Consider the following 23352-nt stretch of genomic DNA (forward strand, 5'->3'; position numbering starts at 1 on the left):
TGATGTCCTTAGGTTAGTTAGGTTCAAGTATTCTATGTTCTAGGGAACTGATGACCTCAGATGTTAAGTCCCATAGTGCTGAGAGCCATTTTTGAACTCCCCCCTCTCCGATTAACGGACGGTATGAATTTGCCACATTCTTTATATTTTTAGTCCCTGTTGTAGTAGTAGAAGTAGTAATATAGCAGTATCTCGTCTCGGTAATCCGACATACCGGCTTGTCTGTTGTGCTTCCACTGTAGACAAGTCCGGCATACTGATATCTCCGTTAACGTAACTTCGACCGACAGGCTACTTTTTTCTTTCTAGGATTCCGGATATTCGATGACTGTCGATGGTAAGTTTGTCATTTGGCCGAGAAAAACGTCTCTGTGCTCTCCTTCTAATTCAGTAAGGAATAGGAGCACCTTAAATGACGAAAAGTAATTCTCCCACAAATATCGGGTAGGATACAGGTAGCGGCGAAATATTGTTATAGAAAAGTTGTTCAATGATTACAAATGTTTTAAAACTGAAGGCATAAAGTCTCCCTGCGCAGTTTCTACAGTCAGTAGTTTTGAACGGAACATGAATTGACAATGTACTGCTTCAGCATGGAAGTGATCACCCATGATTATAACTTTTTCTTTCTTTGTGTTAACTCGCTAGACCACATTGTTTCTCGCACTGAATCGCAGTGAGACAAAAGCTTCGTATGACTGGCAGTTTGGCTGCCTGTCTTCTGAAAAGATCGCTGACACTGGAAACTACTGTATTGAACGTTCGCTTTTGCTGCGACAGGTTTCGCAACATGCATTGCGTCACTACACGTCTGTCTCCTTGACACAGAGACGCAGAAACCTTGAAACTGTCGATTTCAAGGTTGACTTTCTGAAAAGCGTGTCGAATTCTTGCGTTGAACTGGCCACGAGTGAAATCCCCGATATCACGAGGTATCCTTCCCTCACATTTTCTTGTTCGTAGCGAATGCAACAATAGTGCGCAAAGTCTTTCTGTATACGGTCAATTCGCCTAGGGTACATCAGCCGGAACCTACTATGACAAGCAGTAAGTGACGTCTATTTTTACTACGTACAAATTGTAAAGAAACTGGTTCTCTACTTCCAAAAACAAAAAGAAAACCCTTTTAAATAATAAAACATGACCTGTGCAAAGAATCTGATTACCTCTGTTAGTCATGAACGAAAAAAAAAATAAATTAGGTAATTCAGTACAGTTATTATATAGATGCGATAAATCACTTTAACGGGGGCCAAATGAACAATTAAAGACAATATAATTCCAGTAAACCTGCAAAAGTAAAAACAAATTATTGTAGGGGCCTACATAGACATCGCGCATCTGCTAGATGCCCACGAAATACGTAATTTTGTTTTGGAGCTGACAGCCAATGAGAAAATAGGTGCAGTTTTCAAGCAGTAAAGGCGGACAGCATCAGCTGGTAATCTACGTAATTTTATGGTAGCTAAGTTTACTACACAAAAAAATAAAATATGTACTTCCTCCAAAAGAAGTTATAAACAAACATTAAAATAAAATTATAATGAGCAGCAAAATGTCTGAGAAAAATTTTGAAAGAAAATTATTAATTGAACTTTAATTTGGCGGGTTTTCAACACTCAACAAGACGAAATAATGGAAAGAATATTAATTGGGACTAAACAAAATTGAGATATTGTGGCAGTATTTTTAAAATAGTTAATTTAACTGCAATTGTCTTTTAATGTCTTAACTGTTGCTGCAGGCAGTGCGATGACGTTAGCGATGGTCCGCGCGGACGATGCGTGAAGTGAATCCTGGTTCGTGGCGTGAAGATGATGATGGATCCTCCTGTTTCATTAATATTCCAGTTACGGCGGTGGTCCACGTCTCCGTTGTAGCCGAATCAGCTGGTAGCACTGTCGCGATAATAGTAGTTCCAGTATGTGCGTTGTCGTTACGCACACGATGTTTTATTATTAAAAGTTTATTAATCTCGCGGTGCGGGTAGGTCGGAATTATGCAACGTCTTTAGCATTTAAGATATATATCCGGTTAATGCCAATACTTCGTACAGTTCTTTCACCCTGTTGCCACAGGAAAACAGTCACATGTGTTTTTCACTATAAGAGTCCGTTAAACATCGGTTCAATTTACGTCGTCGTCTTTAAGACAGTTTGGACGATTTAATAAACGTTTCTTGATCAAATCACAGCACTGTTCTTTTACTTAACATTTTGGTTTGTTCCACATTCACGCAATTCTAACAGTTAGTGTCTCCATACTACAATGGTGTCTGGTTCACGGCTAATTGTCACAAGTTCACACAGTTTGCAAAATCGTCACCGCAAACACTCGATATACTTTTCAGGTTTTACTGTTCACTTAATAATGCACAATCTCCTATGAACACAGCGGACGCACTGTAATTAATTGTTCCTCCGCGTATCACCGTCTTTCACGCCGAACTTTTCAACGTTTTTTCACCCGCGAACCGACCACGTACCACAACAACTCGCACGCTCTCTATCGATAGTCGTTCGCTCTCTCTCTGACACAATACTTCTCCGAGTCTAACGAAAGATTTACAAAGCATATAGAACCAGAACATTCATATTCGTACAATATAAAATATAAAACAGTAGCAAAATGAATGTAGAAACAATGTGACGTATTAACAAATAAAGAATAGTTGAAATAAATGATACATACGTACTATGACAAGGTAATGCACAAAAGAAAAAAAAATATTATCGACTTTTGGGGAAAGCAATGTCTTTATAAACTGCAGGAAGACAAGCACTTTATTTCTACTCGTAAATCCTTGTAGGTGCTTTTATTTGTTGTATTTTGTTACTACTGTCCTGAAAACAAATGTAAGTACTAGTTCTCGTATAACTTGTTTCAGACAACTTTAACTCCTAATCAACTCTATTCGATATACATTCTAGTGTTCTGTCACTTTAAATTTCAAAAAGTATTTTCTATTGCGACAACTATTTACGCAATTGCTGACTACAGGATAAGATTTTTAAATGATGAAATGTTCGAATCCGATCTTCAGCGCACTTGCCGAGGCATTTGATGGTGCCAACCACAAAATTTGATTAGAAAAGTCGAACGAACGGCCGGGCGGGGTGGCCGAGCGGTTCTAGGCGCTACAGTTTGGAACCGCGCGACCGCTACGGTCGCAGGTTCGAATCCTGCCTCGGGCATGGATGTTTGTGATGTCCTTAGGTTAGTTAGGTTTAAGTAGTTCTAAGTTCTAGGGGACTGATGACCTCAGAAGTTAAGTCCCATAGTGCTCAGAGCCATTTGGACCATTTTATGAGCTTCCAGCAAGAATGACTTATTTATTTGCAGATACCTGTGAAGGTAATAGATTATTTTTGTAATTTCTTGCGTGTTCAAGTACCTTCTAGGCACAAGCTTTTATTTTAATGACAGTGTAGCGTACCGTACCGCCATTGCTATCGACCCTTACGTCGACCCTCGGATCTTACAGGCTCTTGTTTGTTTTGGTTAGTGTAGCTCAGTGTCGTTTGGACCGTTAGTGAGAGAACACTTCGAATTCCTGCTGCTAATAAGCCAAATACACCATTCGTTTGTTGTATATTTTTACAAGCTTCATACAGGAGTGACTGCAGTAATGGCTAGGAACTGTGATTGCTGTGTACAGATAGGAGCTGAGTTGGCGACCCTTCGATCACAGCTCCAGGCTGCGTTGGCTTCCTATACACAATACACAGCTTGAGGCTGCTGCCAAGGGGCATCACTGGGGGGGGGGGGGGGGGGGGGGGGGAGGTTCGGACGCGGGGATGCAAGAGACGTTAAGCACGTCCCACGTGTCCCCTGTTCGGTACACTGCTGTGGCCTCCCTGCGTACTGCCTGCACCTGTGGTCGAGTGGGATGTCATTCCAAAGTCTGGCAGGCAGCGAAAAACTTTCTGAGGGGCCGATCGTAGAGCCTCCCCGTTTCGTTTGACGAATAGGCTTCGGGCGTTATCTGTGACTAACGATGTCTCTGACCCAGATGCAGTCGTCCACGCTGTTCCAGAGGATGCTTCTCGGCCTACAAGGTCTGGGCGTTCACAGAGGGTGGGTTTGCTGGTAGTTGGGAGCTCCAACATTAGACGTGTAATGGGGCCCCTTAGGAACATGGCTGCCAAGGAAGGGAAGGAAGCCAGTGTGCTCTCAATGTGCATACTGGGGGGAGTCATTCCGGATGTGGAAAGGCTGCTTCCGGATGCCATGAAGAGTACAGGGTGCAGTCAACTGCAGGTGGTGGCTCATGTCGGTACCAATGACGTACGTCGCTTTGGATCGAAGGAGATCCTCTCTGGTTTTAGACAGCTACCGGGAATGGTAAAGACTGCCAGTCTTGCTTGTAGGATTAAGGCGGAGCTCACCATCTGAAGCATCGTCGATAGAACTGGCTGTGGTCCTTTGGTGCAGCGCAGAGTGGAGGGTCTGAATCAGAGGCTCATGCAGTTCTGTGACCATGTAGATTGCATATTCCTTGACTTGCGGCGTCGGGTGTTGGGTTTCCGGGTTATGCATAATAGGTCAGGAGTCCACTACACACGTGAAGCGGGGGCTATGTGGAAGGGATTGGGCGGTTTTTTAGGCTACAGGGCCTCAGAGAACCACGGAAAGGGCGTCCGTCTGAAAGGGGGCAGGTAAAACACAGTAAGTTAGTTGTAGAAACGATCGGTATTGTAGTTGTAAATAGACGTAGCTTTTTTGGGAAAGAACCAGAGATCCAAGCCCTAATAGAAAGCACTAAAGCTCAAATAGTTGTAGGTACAGAAACCTGACTAAAGCCGGAAATAAGCTCAGCAGAAATTTTTTCTAACGATCTAACAGTGTTCAGAAAGGATAGATTAAATACAATTGGTGGTACAGTATTTATTGTTATCAGAAGTAGTTCGCCTTGAAGTGAAATTGAAATAGATAGTTTGTGCGAAATAATATGGGTAGAGGTAATACTTGACAATCGGACTCGGAAGATATAGTTGCTGAACAGTTCAAAGAAAACTTGAGCCTCATTTCAAATAGATATCCCACTCATACAATTATGGTCGGAGGTGACTTTAATCTACCTTTGATATGCTGGAAAAATTACACGTTTAAAGCCGGCGGCAGGCATAAAACGTCATCCGAAAATGTACTGAATGATTTCTCAGAAAATTATTTTGAACAATTAGTTCATGAATCTACTCGAAGCGTAAATGGTTGAGAAAGCATACTTGACCTCTTAGCAACAAATAATCCTGGACAAATAATTAACATCGTGACGGATACAGGGATTAGCGACCACAAGGCAGTAGATGCTAGGCTGAATACCGTAACCCTTACAACCATCAAAAGGAACCACATAGTATATCTGTTTAAAAAAGCTAATAAAAATGCTCTTAACGCCTTTATAAGAGACAGTCTGCACTCCTTCCGATCTGATCATGTAAGCGTAGAAAAGTTGTGGAATGATTTCGAAGAGATAGTATCGACAGCAATTGAAAGATATATACCAGATAAATTAATAGGTGATGGTACTGATCCCCCATGATACACAAAACGGGTCAGATCGCTGTTGCAGAAGCAACGAAAAAAGTGTGCCAAATTTAAATGAACATAAAATCCTGAAGAGTGGCAAAGTTTTGCAGAAGTTCGAAATACAGCGCGTACTTAAAAGTGAGATGCTTTCAATAATTTCCACAACGAAACTCTGTCTCGAAATTTGCAGAAAACCCAAAGAGATTCTGGGCGTACATAAAGCAGACCAGTGGCAAGATACAATCAATACCTTAACTGCGCGATAACAACGGTGAAGTCACTGACGACAGTGCCACTTAAACAGAGTTATTAAACACGATTTTCCGAAACTCCTTCGCCAAATAAGACGAAGTAAATATTCCTGAATTCGAAATCAAGAACAAATGCCAAGACGAGAAACACAGAAATAGATATCCTCGGTGTCGCAAAGCAGCTTAAATCACTAATTAAAAGCAAGGCTTCCGGTCCAGATTGTATACCAGCCAGGTTCCTCTCAGAGTAGGATGATACGATTGCTCCATATTTTGCAATTATATACAACCGTTTGCTCACAGAAAGATCCGCACCTAAAGACTGGAAAATTACTCAAGTCACACCAATACACAAAAAGGGAAGTAGGAGTAATTCGTTTAATTACAGGCCCATATCACTAACGTCGAATTTGCAGTAGGGTTTTCGAACATATACTGTATTCGAACATTATGAAGAACCTCGAAGAAAACGATTTATTGACACGTAGTCAGCACGGATTAAGAAAATATCGTTTTTGCGAAACACATCTAGCTCTTTGTACTCGTGAAGTAGTGAGTGCTATCGACAGGGATGTCAAATTGATTCCATATTTTTAGATTTCCAGAAGGCTTTCCACACCGTTCCTCACAAGTGTCTTCTAATCAAACTGCGTGCCTATGGAATATAGCCTCAGTCGTGCGACTGGATTCGTGATTTCCTGTCAGAAAGGTCACAGTTAGTAGTAATAGACGGAAAGTCATTGAGTAAAACAGAAATAACATCCGGCGTTCCCCAAGGAAGTGTTATAGGCCCTCTATTGTTCCCTATCTAGGCTATATTAACGGCATAGAAGACAATCACAGGAGCCGTCTTAGATTGTTTGCGGATGATGCTGTCATTTATCGTAAAGTCATCAGATGACAAAAGCGGATTGCAAAATGATTTAGATAAGATATCTGTGTGGTGCGAAAAGTGGCAATTGACCCTGAATAAAGAAACGTGTGAAGCTATTCACATGAGTACTAAAAGAAATCCGCTAAATCTCGAATACGCGATAAGTCACACAAATCTGAAGACTGTAAATTCAACTAAATACTTAGGGATTATAATTACAAATACCCTAAATTGGAACGATCACATAGGTAATGTTGTGGGTAGAGCCAACCAAAGACTGATTTATTGGCGGAACATTAGAAGGTGCAACAGGTCTGCTAAAGTGACTGCTTGCACCACGCTTGTCCACCCTTTTCTGGAGTACTGCTGTGCGATGTGGGATCCGCATCAGATGAGACTGACTGATGACATCGAAAAAGTAGAAAGAAGGGCAGCTCGTTTTGTATTATCGCGAAGCAGTGGGCATAGTGCCACAGACATGATACGTAAATTGGAGTGGAAATCATTAAAACAAATGCGTTTTCCGTTGCGACAGGATCTTCTCATGAAATTTCAGTCACCAGTTTTCTCGTCCGATTTCGAAAACATTCTGTTGGCACCCACTTACCTAGGGAGAGATGATCATCACCGTAAAACAAGAGAAATCAAGGCTCACACAGAAAAATTTGAGTGCTCGTTGTCCCTGCGCGCCGTTCGAGAGTGGAACGGTAGAGAGACAGCTTGAAGGTGTTTCATTTAATCCCCTGCCAGGCACTTTAATGTGAATATCAGAGTAATCACGATGTAGATGCAGAGATGGAGACCGAGTAGTGGAAGAACTTTTCATGTACGTATTGTGTTCACACACAAGAAGTTAAGGATGTGATCTTTATAAAAACAAATAATGTATTATACAATGTACACTCTTTGACATAAAACTTGACCGGCGGCCGGCCGCTTGAGAGGCTAAGTCCGCGCCGATCGCGACATGGGACAAAATAACTGGCCAACTCGCTAATTCTCTAAGTCCGGTTATCTGCACAATCTGGCAACACTGTAGACTGCGGCACTTCCTGGAGGAAAACTTGTCCCACGATAGAGAAACTATAGGCTGATTACGCCTGTGGTCTAGCGGTAGCGTGCGTTGTTTCTGTTCATAATGTCAGTGGATCGAGAGCAGCTGGCATAAAATATTTTTATAGCCTCTTCTGTCTGAATGCTGAAGACGTGAATGTAGTGGTAGCGCAGATTCAATCTATTTCGCTTTGTGACACACCGATATCAAAATTTTATCCAGTAACGATTTTGCGGCAGATTTCCTGCAGACTGTCCTCCTCTGGACGCCGTATGCGGCAAAGCTCCGGGATCCATTTGCTGGCTACTGGCAGCGGCCGTGGCGACAGCAGCGGCGCTGCACTCCCCCGTTCTTTATCGAAAGCGCCTGCTACCGCTCATCGCTTTTGATGATTTAACACGCTTTATTATTAAATGTTGCTCCACAGAAAATTTCTACAATTTCCATTCACGCTCAAAAGCAACGGAGACAGACGCCCTGATTAGTAGGCGGGTATTATATTACATTAATCGGCAAGAGCTGAGTATGGCCCGAAATTAATTTTATAGACTGGGACGAAATGAAACCACCTCACTATATTCGATGAATTTATAAATGCTTCATACCTCGTTTCTTTTCCTTTCAAACTCAATTATTTGTGCAACTTTTGGTCAATGTTTGGATGTTTTCGTCAAGCCAGAGTGAGCGTCTGTGGTGTAAAGTGTATTACAGTTCATGTTTCATTCCTTATGGTAAGTTTATGCGATAAACTGTGTGAATACCTTGCAATGCATGCTCTGTAGCAGTGCAGGAACACTGCAAATTTGGAGTTCATGAAGTATTTATTGTTGATCGGAAGTGATAGTTAAGGTCATCAGATTTAAACCAGAAAAATTTGTCGTTTTGAAGGTTTCAGAGAACGGAAAGGAATTGCTAACGCCGGTGTTAGATAACGTCTACAGTTAAATGCTATTGCAAAAATTTAGAAGAAGGGAACTATATTAATGAACATGTGCACTTCATAAACAACCTTCTGACATGTTAGACCTATATGACGAACAAAGCTCAGATTTATATCGTTGACAGTCGGTTTGAATCTTTTCAGGGTCTATTTTACAGTGAAGCACCTTGGAATTTGCAAAGCAGAAATCCATGATATTAACTTAATTTACCAAGTCGAAATCGGACGAAGATTGATGTTTAAAGGCATTCTTCAGATTTCGCATAAGAAATTTTTTCTAGCAGTTTGCAACTCCATTAATTAAATTGGAAAATAAAAGGTTGTAGTCAGCGGCTTCTACCGTGATTCGAACTGCTATGTCTTATAGTACAAGCACTGCAACGCACAAGGGAACCTCTGAGCTAACGACACACTGGCTGCCAGAGGCGGAATATAGTCACTGCGATGTTGCCTGAGCCTCAAAACGCAACCTTAAACACACGAACAGAGGAGGTGGAGATTACTGTTTTAACATCCCGTCGACAACGATGTCATTAGAGACGGAGCACAAGCTCGGATTAGGGAAGGATGGGGAAGGAAATCGGCCGTGCCCTTCCTAAGGAACCATCCCGGCATTTGCCTGAAGCGATTTAGGGAAATCATTGAAAACCTAAATCAGGATGGCCGGGTGCGGGATTGCACCGTCGTCCTCCCGAATGCACACACAAACAGGTGTTACTTATGTGAAGAGCGCCGTTCTTGGAGTCCAGAAATTAAATATACTTCCTAATTGTGTCATCTTGCAGTGGATTATATCGTACGAGTCTTCGATGTGGAAAACGAATGTCAAGTGAATTTAGCGAGGTAACGCCGACCTACACCCGGAAGTAAATGCACTATCAGAGTGTTGACAAATACTTGCTACGACGCTGCCATTTCTAGGCTCTCTGACGAGGCAGCTCTGCCGCGAAATACTTGCCGTGATTCTCCGATACGGTTCTTCAGAGTGGAGACGCGCGCGCACGTTTGGTTTTTATGCGGCGTTCTCCCCTGATGGTTTCTGACGTCGCCTTGTGGGCTATGTATACATATGAGACATTCAATTATCATTAATCCAGAATCATACAAGTTTCAGCTTCCGGCGTGGAAGAAGGCTGTTGACGAAGACATTATATCATTTCAACGTAGGGAAAGCAAAACGGATCATTCAATGTTTCTCATTCAGCATAAAGCATGTGAGATAATTTTCCGTAACGTTCATAATCATCTAAAAATGCAAACGAAGTAAAAATACACCGGAAGCTTATTCGAATTGAATATAACGCTTTGCACCTCGATGTCGAATTTGTCCACTTGCAATCTTTTGCAGCATACACATAGAATGTCATGATTACCACGAGAATGAAGAAATATGTTGGTAAGGATGGAAGCAGGAAGAGACGCAGTCAACAAATATTCTATTCCTCATGGCATTCATTTCATTTGACACGTAAGAAGAGGTAAAGCGGGAATTTACTTTCGTTAACACGAAAGATATGCCGCACATATTGATAACGAGGAAGTCTGCGTCTTCATACGTTCCTCCTTGAAATCTGTATGCTCTATTATATACTAAGTAGCCCGATCATTGTTTCAGTAATGTTACCCTCTTGTTTGACCCCGTAACGATGAACAGATTCCAAATGCATGTCTCCCTTCCTGGGTTGTTTTTTGTGTTTTATTGCTTGGAATTCCTGAAGCAGACCACTGCGCCTTCCCCCTCGTGGGTTAGGTCTCAAAACTAAACCGCTTTGTATCCAATGGCATAATTTATTCAGACAGCATCAGCATAAGACTATCAAACAAAGCCTTCCATTTACAGTTGCAGCACTCTAACCAGCACTGACCAAAGTGTAATCCACGGTCATGGTCCTAAATTACCAGCTGTCTGCTACTGTGGCAAAGTCCGTACTACACTTTCGATTCCGCAGCACCATTTTATCTGGTAACACTGTGTAGTTGCACAGTTGTGCTACCAGGTCTGTCCTCACACTGTCAACTTTATGTATCTCACTTCTCCTGTAGCGCAGATCACGAGGAGCCGAAGTAAATGAGTGTATTCTGCGTGACGTAACATTCAGTATTCCCTTCTTTCATAGCCACTCTTCATGTGCATCGGTACCAAATAGGAATGCGAAAACTCTTGCGAGTGAGAGAATGACAATAACAATCGTAACAAGAACAAGCAAATAATGAATGATGTTTATTCCAACGCAGAACGAGAATGGCTTTAAATATAAAAATCTGTATCTATATCTATATCCATATCTATTGATCTTTGAGTTGGCACAATGCAAATATATTCTTAGCATTTACTTACTGAATTTAGTTCTGGATGTTTGCAGAGAAAAGGAAAAGTCGGTACTTCTCGCTAGTGTAGTGTAATGTGAACCAGCAACTACCCTTTCCTTAGAACACGACTCAAGCAGGTCCTCAAGTAGGTAGCAAGGCATTGCTGCATTCTGTTCCCTGACATTGCTCTGATGACGGTTAATGGAGATAGTTCCGATTATGAAATACAAAACGTATTGCAGGTTAGTTCCTAGGATAGTAACATTAAATTTGCGTTGTAGACGGCACATGAACGTGACGACTATCCATATTACTCATCAATATAAAAAGACAATATTTTGGGAATTTAGCAGGATTACTCAAAATGAATTCTGAAATTGGGTGACTGACTGCACAGGTGCTAAACGTCGTCAAGAGTATACGATGTCCTAATCGCATTAGGAATATGAAGATCGTCTTCGACAGCTCGCAACTTTCACATTGCTATCTCCATCCTACTCCAGACAGCCCTCGGTGGAGTTGCACTACGTTGCCGATGTTATGGAAGGCCTTCAAACCGACAACAGACCACATATTGAAAAATACAAGCGAATTCTCTTGCAGCGTAAGCTTATTGTAACTAATCTAAAAATTTTTGGAGAGGAACATTGTCCTATTAAAAAAAAGTAAAATGTTACACACTGTTGACGTCAAACGGACATTATCTATGTCCTGTCTTGTGTCCTACTCATCTATAATATCAAGTGTACTATGAAAATGATTATATATAATGGATGATAGGGTAATGCATTGATACCAGATGGTGGGGGCCGGCCGGTGTGGCCGTGCGGTTCTAGGCGCTTCAGTCTGGAACCGTGTGACCGCTACGGTCGCAGGTTCGAATCCTGCCTCGGGCATGGATGTGAGTGATGTCCTTAGGTTAGTTAGGTTTAAGTAGTTCTAAGTTCTAGGGGACTGATGACCTTAGAAGTTAAGTCCCATAATGCTCAGAGCCATTTGAACCATTTGAACTATTTAACACAAAATGACATTAAAAATTAAAGTTATTCACGAGCAGCTAGTTGAGAATATGTATGAACATTAAATGACACGACGAACTGAAATAATATGACGAAGAGTTCAGCGCTCACTGGGAATAGAGCCCCACACATATCGTTGTTGACTACACACAAAGAGACGTCAGCTACCGAATTTTTCTCCACCAGCTGCTCAGTATAGCATCTTGAACTTACAGTCATCTCGCAAATAGTTCTGTGTCTCACTGGGAGTTAAAAGCGTCAGACATCGTTAGTGTTGACAACGAATGAAAATACATTAAAAATCAAAATTATTATTCACCAGCAGATAGGTGTTCTCCTGATAGAGCTTGATAATACATAATTAAATCTTTAGTGCCGGGTCAGGATTCGATCCCATTCACGCGTAATATGTGAAGGTGTTGAGGAATCTGCAGTTTTGAACAAACAACAAATTGTAGCCGAGCTGTATTGCCACGAAGGGATCAAATTCCGCGTTAAGGGCGGTCTGAGTTGCATTCCCAGTTTAGAACCAATTTTATCGACATACAGAAGCTCAAATAAAAGATGGAATAAGTGTCCTGTGACCATACATAGCGTTTGTGTCGTCACTTGAAATAAATAACTAGTATAAGAAAGGTTACTGGTGATAGAGTTTCTACATGTCGCCACTCCAGACTTTATTGTGGTTCAACCTACCGTCTACGTGGTAAAGAAGGAATATCATCTTTAATGTGAATTTTCAGACCTCGCAGCAATTATATCTCCTTCACTTGGTGTAGCCAGGAGAGAATGGAATCTGTCTCTCCCTATTAAAATCATTGACGGAAGTGGGAATCGAACCCAGACCATAGGTATAACAACCTACCAATCCGTCCAACAGACCACGAAATCCTCTTCTCTGCGAGTCATTTTTCTATCGTAACGCAGTTGCGCCACACTGGATGAGAATTCTGACACACAGGCTCCCTGTAGTAATTTGCAGCATGTTCAGTAAATTCATTTACTTGGTTGACCGAATCACCATGAACTAGCTGCCTCGGCTACCCAGTGCATACATTCGACTATTTTGTAATCACAGAAATAAAATCACGTAACTGCCACCTACACACAACTGCCAACAGTGTAGGATGCAGAAGTTTAAATAGGAAGTGTTCCTTTCCACTTGAGCTATTCTATTGCGCTATCTGTTACTAGAAAACGTCGTTCAGTCCAAAAGAAAAGCTGTAACTGTTTGTCTCTCAGAAGTCAAGACCTGGCCATATGCATAATCTCACAGTGCTGTGGAATCCAAAAGTTCTGGAGGAATAGTTGCCGAGCTCTGGAGCTAATGTAGCTACGTGTCAGCTTGTAGCATAGATAAGATGTCGCGAGTTCGAATACATTCAGTGCTACATTTTTTAAAACGCAATTCTGCTCTTTGCTGAAGGTATCAATCTAATGGAACTTTGAACATAATTCCCTTCACTTCTCAACCCAAAGTAGTCGCATGTGGAAAAAGGGCTAACTACTGTGACATTTTGTTCTATTCAGGTTTAATAGACAGCAGGCAGCAGATGCGTCTCGAAGATGTGCAGGGAGAGCGCATCGTGCCATAATATGTCAGAAAAGTATTTTCTACATTAGCCGTCGTGTGGTGGTGATATTTTATTCTTCTTCAAACTTTGTTTGACAGCTTTAACTCAGAACAAGTTTTCTACATGCATGTAATCAATAAACTGCATGTGCTTTGTCAGACTGTCATAGGTAACATCAGAGAATTCGCATATATCGTTGATGATTAATTTCTCTCTCATGTTTACTATTGTTTTAACAACACTAAAGGAAACCTTACGAAAATTGTGCACTGTATTATAAGAAATGAAATAAAACTAACCATGATAACCTTACGACGAAAGTATCTGTACACAAGCATGCCTCTATCGACACGAATTAGTAAAATACTACTCACTTAGATTTTGATTGGGTCTGTGTTTAATTGGTATGCTGTGTCATACTCAAGAGGTATGCAAATGTGGCAATTCATAAATATAGTTACGTATTCCTAGAAACCCAAAATTCGATTGGCAGCAGCGGAAAGAGGCCTTACCTGTTGTGCAGCATTGTAAGTTTTTCAACATTGCACTATGAGCTGAAAGCATTTTCTTGCGATTTCCTTATTGATGTTTGATCTGACTGCTTGTAGCTCTTTCACAGAAGGGATAAAAACGTTACAGTTAGTGAGACTGGAACTGCAAACCGTATCAGACGCTTTTTCACAGGTCAGCACGTTACCACAGAGCTGGCGAGGAGGTATGGGTCTGAGCTTCCTATTACGAGGGCAATAGGAACTCGAATTCGTAAACCGCTATTTGAAGGTCGAGATTAGCTGCGGTTTCCACCTGCAACGACTTTCCTGGGCTGAAAACCGTAAATTTTCAATCTTTTGTTACCCTTCAAGCGATAATAACTCAGATTATTCAATGGAAATGACAGGTAAAATCAAGTGAACTTTGAGGCTTAATTCCGTGCACACCAGGAAGTAACTCGTCGATCACAGAGTTGCCAAACATACGTTGCCTTGTTGCCAAATCTCAGTTACAGTACCAGCAGGAAGAAGAAATGGGTTCAAATGGCTCTGAGCACTATGGGACTCAACTGCTGAGGTTATTAGTCCCCTAGAACTTAGAACTAGTTAAACCTAACTAACCTAAGGACATCACAAACATCCATGCCCGAGGCAGGATTCGAACCTGCGACCGTAGCGGTCTTGCGGTTCCAGACTGCAGCGCCTTTAACCGCACGGCCACTTCAGCCGGCTAGAGCAGGAAGAAGACGAACCGATGTGATCCTACAGCGGTCTGGGAAGTGACCATAGCTGGTGTCTCCAAGTCGCGGCTGCTACGGCCTGGAATACGTAATGCGTCTGATTCGCTTTCTGTAACTAGGTTTAGGGACTGGAGCGAAGTTACTAATAATACTCAGAACTGACTGCAAACTGAGCATCATAAATCAGTAACTCTCATTGTTGTTTTTATATTTCTTTCGTAAGTGTACTCAAAACTAAGAAAGTCATTCATAGGCGTTTTCGTGCCTCGCCGATAGTCGAGCACAACATACAAATAAAAATAAAAAAGAATGTGTGTGTGTGTGTGTGTATGTGTGTGTGTGTGTTTGTGAGAGAGAGAGAGAGAGAGAGAGATAAATAAAAAGCAATGAGAGAGAGTGTAAAAAATTGTTGTAAAGAAATTGAATCATGGTATTTAAAGAAATCTTTCATTAAAATGACACGTTCCACATCATTACGAAATGTCGTATTCATGATCTATGGAACAAGAGTTAATCTAATCTAATCTAATCATATTGATGATTAGCCATGAAGAGTCATGAATTACCGAAATTTTGGTCCATACCAGTAACCAAATCTAAACTTGAAAATAAAAGACGACAATTTTTGTAATAAACCGTGACTCCTATCAAGACCCTTTCGTCCCTGTTATCTAACCACGAAAGATGTCTGATATACCTCCATTCTGAAGTAACAAAGTGTGCATGCATTTAAAGATGAAGTGCATGATGTGAAGCTCTGTGACGGACATACGAACCCAACACGTAATCCGATTGTTAACTAAGAAAAATCAAATGTTACGTATCGGTTTTTCTTACGAGCCGCTAGGTGTCTGAATCTAAAATAAGGATACAAACTTTTGTGCCTAAGCGACAATCGAACTGCACACCTACCGTGCATCCACGAATATAGCTTAAGTATCAGTTGCTTACTCATGAACAGTAAGATGTGTGCGTGTTTGACCAGAAATAACGACACCTGTTGCGATTGTTGGAAACACATGAACAGACATTGAAATTGCGCGTTAATTTTCACTAGCAGGTGGGTGTGCACTTGATAAAGCTAGAAATGAAATTATGAATATTTTTGTACTGGATCAGGTTTCAGACCCACATACTTACCTTTGGAGGAGACCTAGAGAAGATTGCAGTCTTGGGAAAAGGAACGAAATGACTGAACTGTACTGTTCCGAGAGATTCAGATCCTCGAAAGAGGAGATACGAGTTCGAATCACAGTCCAGCACCAAATTTTTAAACGTCTCTAGTTCAATCAAGTACAAGTAAAATAAGAGCCCTGTCCCTTTAAATGGCTATCGGTTCATCAAATAAAATAAAATTTTCTAATGTAAGTAAGCTTACTGGCGACTGTATTTCTGTTTACCATGACTTCCGCTGTGTCATTTCCCAACGTAAACCGGCTCTGCCCAGTTGGTAATGAAGGAACATGATGTTTAATGCGGATTCTGGATTATAACGTCTTTCTCTTGAGGTTACCACAGGTAAAATAAATCTGTTTGTGCCTCTTAAAAGTAAATGCCTGAACCCACGCATTGCACCTGTGATAGCTCGTTCCACCAGACCATTGTGGCCACATTACCCAGCCCCAAGAGTGTGCTGTAACGGATGATGTGCTTAGCTTACAAAATTAGTCACGGTGGAAAAAATGTGATTCTATTAAATGGTCAAGTAGAAGCAAGCTTCTGACGCAGAGATTATGCTATTCTCATGTCAGCAGGATGTAAAGACTCTTCTAGGCATCATAGGCTGGATGTGAAGCCATTTTGATTTTTCACAAATTCAGCAAATTTCTTAGTTCGAGAAAATCCACTGTGAAGTGTGAAGTTGCCGGATAATTCGATTATTACTGTTATTATTAATATCATTTTATTCATACCGCTGCTGTAACACAAGTGCTTGAACATCATTTAATGCCTTTTGGTCACTATAGATGTAGTTTCCCAAGAACAGGTTCTTTCCCTGTCTACGGAATCCTTTTCATGTTAATATCAAACACCAGCAATTACTCGTAGATTAATTTAAAACTAAAGTAATTGACGAAGACGTTACTTGGTAACAAAAACGCACTGCCTTTCTTCATTTACTTTTGCCTAGAAATGGCTATCGAGTACTGACAAACCAAAAGGCAAGAGATCTTACTGCCTTCCAATATACGTTGCTGTTAGTTCTTCCACATGATTTGGTCGACATGACCTGTTTCAAGTTGTGTATGACAGACAGTGTTTTAGAAAATCTATTGTTTCCCTTTGAAATAAACAGAAGTATTTTCATTCTAAGCTGTCCAAGTACAAAATTTTCGCAATATTAGTTCAAATTTAATATTCGCTTCTATAATGTAGGAAAGTATTTCACAGTCGCAAAACTCGCATCCGAAACGTTGACCTTACACTTAGTCGCTGACCATAAATTCTAGCTCAGAATGACACCAGTTTAAATAACCTAATGTAGCGAAGACTGTTTGCCAGTTCTCTTTCTCACCGGAAAATACGCAATTCACTCATTTGGCACCATAAGTACACTGTAACAGTAATTTCTGTGTGAATTTGTCAGTAAGCTTTTGCCTTCCAACCGGCAAAATACGGCAGAGTACGGCCGGTAAACAATTCACAAACCACGATTTAGTGCCAATAAGACGATTTCTTTAAACATTGTCGAAGCTGAGGGAATTTAGTTTCTGCTTAAAACGTCTTAAGCAGCAACGTTCACAGATATCTCAAAGAGGAAAAAGCTGAATATCCAGGTACGAAGGTTGTAAAACAAACTTCCCACGGTTTGTGTCAGGTTGACCTTTTCGTCTGATAACACTGCTTAAGTATTTTGTCTAAGAGGTATCACAAGTAGTATCCCTGTAGCTGTGGGAATCATTGGTTGAAAACGAGTTTAACACCAATGGGTACAGTGCTGCTAAATTTTCACATTTATTATCAACCTAAATCTGAGTTTATCCACAAACTGAGGCGTATTTATAATATTGGAGCTAGACTGTGTATCCTTGTCTTTCTTGAGTGGTCATTGGAAGGCGTTTACACACACGTATACAATACTATGAATACTTCGAACGCTATGGTTAACGTTGCTCTCATAAACTACTTTTTTTTTTTTAAATTCTTCTGGGTCTTCAGCGTGCAATATGTGTTGTAGATACAGTCTCAGACCAAAAAATTGACCGCCGAGTCGTTCACGTAAGGTGGACAATACAGTCGTGCTCCTCTCAGAATTCTATGTCTGGCAATATGCTCGATCTAGCAACATGTAGACTGCGGCACTTCCCAGAGGAAGTCTTGACTCCAGTCTTAGTACATTACTCTTGACTACGACCGTAGTCTTGAGGTAAAACGCGAGACCAGCTAATATGATATTGTAGATTCGCTTGAATTACACTCATAGCTTCAGCACCGAGAGGAAAGGGGCGATAAAAATTTTGTCGATATGTGCTTTCGGTCGCCAGACGTCATATTAGCTGGTCTCGCGTTTTACCTGAAGACTACGGTCGTGTTCCAGCAGCGATATGAATAAAATGATATTAATAATAACAGTAATAATCGAATTATCCGGCAACTTCACACTTCACAGTGGATTTTCTCGAACTAAGAAATTTGCTGAATTTGTGAAAAATCAAAATGGCTTCACATCCAGCCTATGATGCCTAGAAGAGTCTTTACATCCTGCTGACATGAGAATAGCATAATCTCTGCGTCAGAAGCTTGCTTCTACTTGACCATTTAATAGAATCACATTTTTTCCACCGTGACTAATTTTGTAAGCTAAGCACATCATCCGTTACAGCACACTCTTGGGGCTGGGTAATGTGGCCACAATGGTCTGGTGGAACGAGCTATCACAGGTGCAATGCGTGGGTTCAGGCATTTACTTTTAAGAGGCACAAACAGATTTATTTTACCTGTGGTAACCTCAAGAGAAAGACGTTATAATCCAGAATCCGCATTAAACATCATGTTCCTTCATTACCAACTGGGCAGAGCCGGTTTACGTTGGGAAATGACACAGCGGAAGTCATGGTAAACAGAAATACAGTCGCCAGTAAGCTTACTTACATTAGAAAATTTTATTTTATTTGATGAACCGATAGCCATTTAAAGGGACAGGGCTCTTATTTTACTTGTACTTGATTGAACTAGAGACGTTTAAAAATTTGGTGCTGGACTGTGATTCGAACTCGTATCTCCTCTTTCGAGGATCTGAATCTCTCGGAACAGTACAGTTCAGTCGTTTCGTTCCTTTTCCCAAGACTGCAATCTTCTCTAGGTCTCCTCCAAAGGTAAGTATGTGGGTCTGAAACCTGATCCAGTACAAAAATATTCATAATTTCATTTCTAGCTTTATCAAGTGCACACCCACCTGCTAGTGAAAATTAACGCGCAATTTCAATGTCTGTTCATGTGTTTCCAACAATCGCAACAGGTGTCGTTATTTCTGGTCAAACACGCACACATCTTACTGTTCATGAGTAAGCAACTGATACTTAAGCTATATTCGTGGATGCACGGTAGGTGTGCAGTTCGATTGTCGCTTAGGCACAAAAGTTTGTATCCTTATTTTAGATTCAGACACCTAGCGGCTCGTAAGAAAAACCGATACGTAACATTTGATTTTTCTTAGTTAACAATCGGATTACGTGTTGGGTTCGTATGTCCGTCACAGAGCTTCACATCATGCACTTCATCTTTAAATGCATGCACACTTTGTTACTTCAGAATGGAGGTATATCAGACATCTTTCGTGGTTAGATAACAGGGACGAAAGGGTCTTGATAGGAGTCACGGTTTATTACAAAAATTGTCGTCTTTTATTTTCAAGTTTAGATTTGGTTACTGGTATGGACCAAAATTTCGGTAATTCATGACTCTTCATGGCTAATCATCAATATGATTAGATTAGATTAGATTAACTCTTGTTCCATAGATCATGAATACGACATTTCGTAATGATGTGGAACGTGTCATTTTAATGAAAGATTTCTTTAAATACCATGATTCAATTTCTTTACAACAATTTTTTACACTCTCTCTCATTGCTTTTTATTTATCTCTCTCTCTCTCTCTCTCACAAACACACACACACACACACACGCACACACACACACACACACACACACACACACACATTCTTTTTTATTTTTATTTGTATGTTGTGCTCGACTATCGGCGAGGCACGAAAACGCCTGTGAATGACTTTCTTAGTTTTGAGTACACTTACGAAAGAAATATAAAAACAACAATGAGAGTTACTGATTTATGATGCTCAGTTTGCAGTCAGTTCTGAGTATTATTAGTAACTTCGCTCCAGTCCCTAAACCTAGTTACAGAAAGCGAATCAGACGCATTACGTATTCCAGGCCGTAGCAGCCGCGACTTGGAGCCACCAGCTACGGTCACTTCCCAGCCTGCTGTAGGATCATATCGGTTCGTCTTCTTCCTGCTGGTACTGTAACTGAGATTTGGCAACAAGGCAACGTATGTTTGGCAACTCTGTGATCGACGAGTTACTTCCTGGTGTGCACGGAATTAAGCCTCAAAGTTCACTTGATTTTACCTGTCATTTCCATTGAATAATCTGAGTTATTATCGCTTGAAGGGTAACAAAAGATTGAAAATTTACGGTTTTCAGCCCAGGAAAGTCGTTGCAGGTGGAAACCGCAGCTAATCTCGACCTTCAAATAGCGGTTTACGAATTCGAGTTCCTATTGCCCTCGTAATAGGAAGCTCAGACCCATACCTCCTCGCCAGCTCTGTGGTAACGTGCTGACCTGTGAAAAAGCGTCTGATACGGTTTGCAGTTCCAGTCTCACTAACTGTAACGTTTTTATCCCTTCTGTGAAAGAGCTACAAGCAGTCAGATCAAACATCAATAAGGAAATCGCAAGAAAATGCTTTCAGCTCATAGTGCAATGTTGAAAAACTTACAATGCTGCACAACAGGTAAGGCCTCTTTCCGCTGCTGCCAATCGAATTTTGGGTTTCTAGGAATACGTAACTATATTTATGAATTGCCACATTTGCATACCTCTTGAGTATGACACAGCATACCAATTAAACACAGACCCAATCAAAATCTAAGTGAGTAGTATTTTACTAATTCGTGTCGATAGAGGCATGCTTGTGTACAGATACTTTCGTCGTAAGGTTATCATGGTTAGTTTTATTTCATTTCTTATAATACAGTGCACAATTTTCGTAAGGTTTCCTTTAGTGTTGTTAAAACAATAGTAAACATGAGAGAGAAATTAATCATCAACGATATATGCGAATTCTCTGATGTTACCTATGACAGTCTGACAAAGCACATGCAGTTTATTGATTACATGCATGTAGAAAACTTGTTCTGAGTTAAAGCTGTCAAACAAAGTTTGAAGAAGAATAAAATATCACTACCACACGACGGCTAATGTAGAAAATACTTTTCTGACATATTATGGCACGATGCGCTCTCCCTGCACATCTTCGAGACGCATCTGCTGCCTGCTGTCTATTAAACCTGAATAGAACAAAATGTCACAGTAGTTAGCCCTTTTTCCACATGCGACTACTTTGGGTTGAGAAGTGAAGGGAATTATGTTCAAAGTTCCATTAGATTGATACCTTCAGCAAAGAGCAGAATTGCGTTTTAAAAAATGTAGCACTGAATGTATTCGAACTCGCGACATCTTATCTATGCTACAAGCTGACACGTAGCTACATTAGCTCCAGAGCTCGGCAACTATTCCTCCAGAACTTTTGGATTCCACAGCACTGTGAGATTATGCATATGGCCAGGTCTTGACTTCTGAGAGACAAACAGTTACAGCTTTTCTTTTGGACTGAACGACGTTTTCTAGTAACAGATAGCGCAATAGAATAGCTCAAGTGGAAAGGAACACTTCCTATTTAAACTTCTGCATCCTACACTGTTGGCAGTTGTGTGTAGGTGGCAGTTACGTGATTTTATTTCTGTGATTACAAAATAGTCGAATGTATGCACTGGGTAGCCGAGGCAGCTAGTTCATGGTGATTCGGTCAACCAAGTAAATGAATTTACTGAACATGCTGCAAATTACTACAGGGAGCCTGTGTGTCAGAATTCTCATCCAGTGTGGCGCAACTGCGTTACGATAGAAAAATGACTCGCAGAGAAGAGGATTTCGTGGTCTGTTGGACGGATTGGTAGGTTGTTATACCTATGGTCTGGGTTCGATTCCCACTTCCGTCAATGATTTTAATAGGGAGAGACAGATTCCATTCTCTCCTGGCTACACCAAGTGAAGGAGATATAATTGCTGCGAGGTCTGAAAATTCACATTAAAGATGATATTCCTTCTTTACCACGTAGACGGTAGGTTGAACCACAATAAAGTCTGGAGTGGCGACATGTAGAAACTCTATCACCAGTAACCTTTCTTATACTAGTTATTTATTTCAAGTGACGACACAAACGCTATGTATGGTCACAGGACACTTATTCCATCTTTTATTTGAGCTTCTGTATGTCGATAAAATTGGTTCTAAACTGGGAATGCAACTCAGACCGCCCTTAACGCGGAATTTGATCCCTTCGTGGCAATACAGCTCGGCTACAATTTGTTGTTTGTTCAAAACTGCAGATTCCTCAACACCTTCACATATTACGCGTGAATGGGATCGAATCCTGACCCGGCACTAAAGATTTAATTATGTATTATCAAGCTCTATCAGGAGAACACCTATCTGCTGGTGGATAATAATTTTGATTTTTAATGTATTTCCATTCGTTGTCAACCCTAACGATATCTGACGCTTTTAACTCCCAGTTAGACACAGAACTATTTGCGAGATGACTGTATGTTCAAGATGCTATTCTGAGCAGCTGGTGGAGAAAAATTCGGTAGCTGACGTCTCTTTGTGTGTAGTCAACAACGATATGTGTGGGGCTCTATTCCCAGTGAGCGCTGAACTCTTAGTCATATTATTTCGGTTCGTCGTGTCATTTAATGTTCATACATATTCTCAACTAGCTGCTCGTAAATAACTTTAATTTTTAATGTCATTTTGTGTTAAATAGTTCAAATGGTTCAAATGGCTCTGAGCATTATGGGACTTAACTTCTAAGGTCATCAGTCCCCTAGAACTTAGAACTACTTAAACCTAACTAACCTAAGGACATCACTCACATCCATGCCCGAGGCAGGATTCGAACCTGCGACCGTAGCGGTCACACGGTTCCAGACTGAAGCGCCTAGAACCGCACGGCCACACCGGCCGGCCCCCACCATCTGGTATCAATGCATTACCCTATCATCCATTATATATAATCATTTTCATAGTACACTTGATATTATAGATGAGTAGGACACAAGACAGGACATAGATAATGTCCGTTTGACGTCAACAGTGTGTAACATTTTACTTTTTTTGAATAGGACAATGTTCCTCTCCAATAATTTTTAGATTAGTTACAATAAGCTTACGCTGCAAGAGAATTCGCTTGTATTTCTCAATATGTGGTCTGTTGTCGGACCGAGCGAGGTGGCGCAGTGGTTAGCACACTGGACTCGCAT

This window comes from Schistocerca serialis, chromosome 2 (genome assembly GCF_023864345.2).
Source record: "Schistocerca serialis cubense isolate TAMUIC-IGC-003099 chromosome 2, iqSchSeri2.2, whole genome shotgun sequence".
In the NCBI taxonomy this organism is placed as follows: Eukaryota; Metazoa; Arthropoda; class Insecta; order Orthoptera; family Acrididae; genus Schistocerca; species Schistocerca serialis.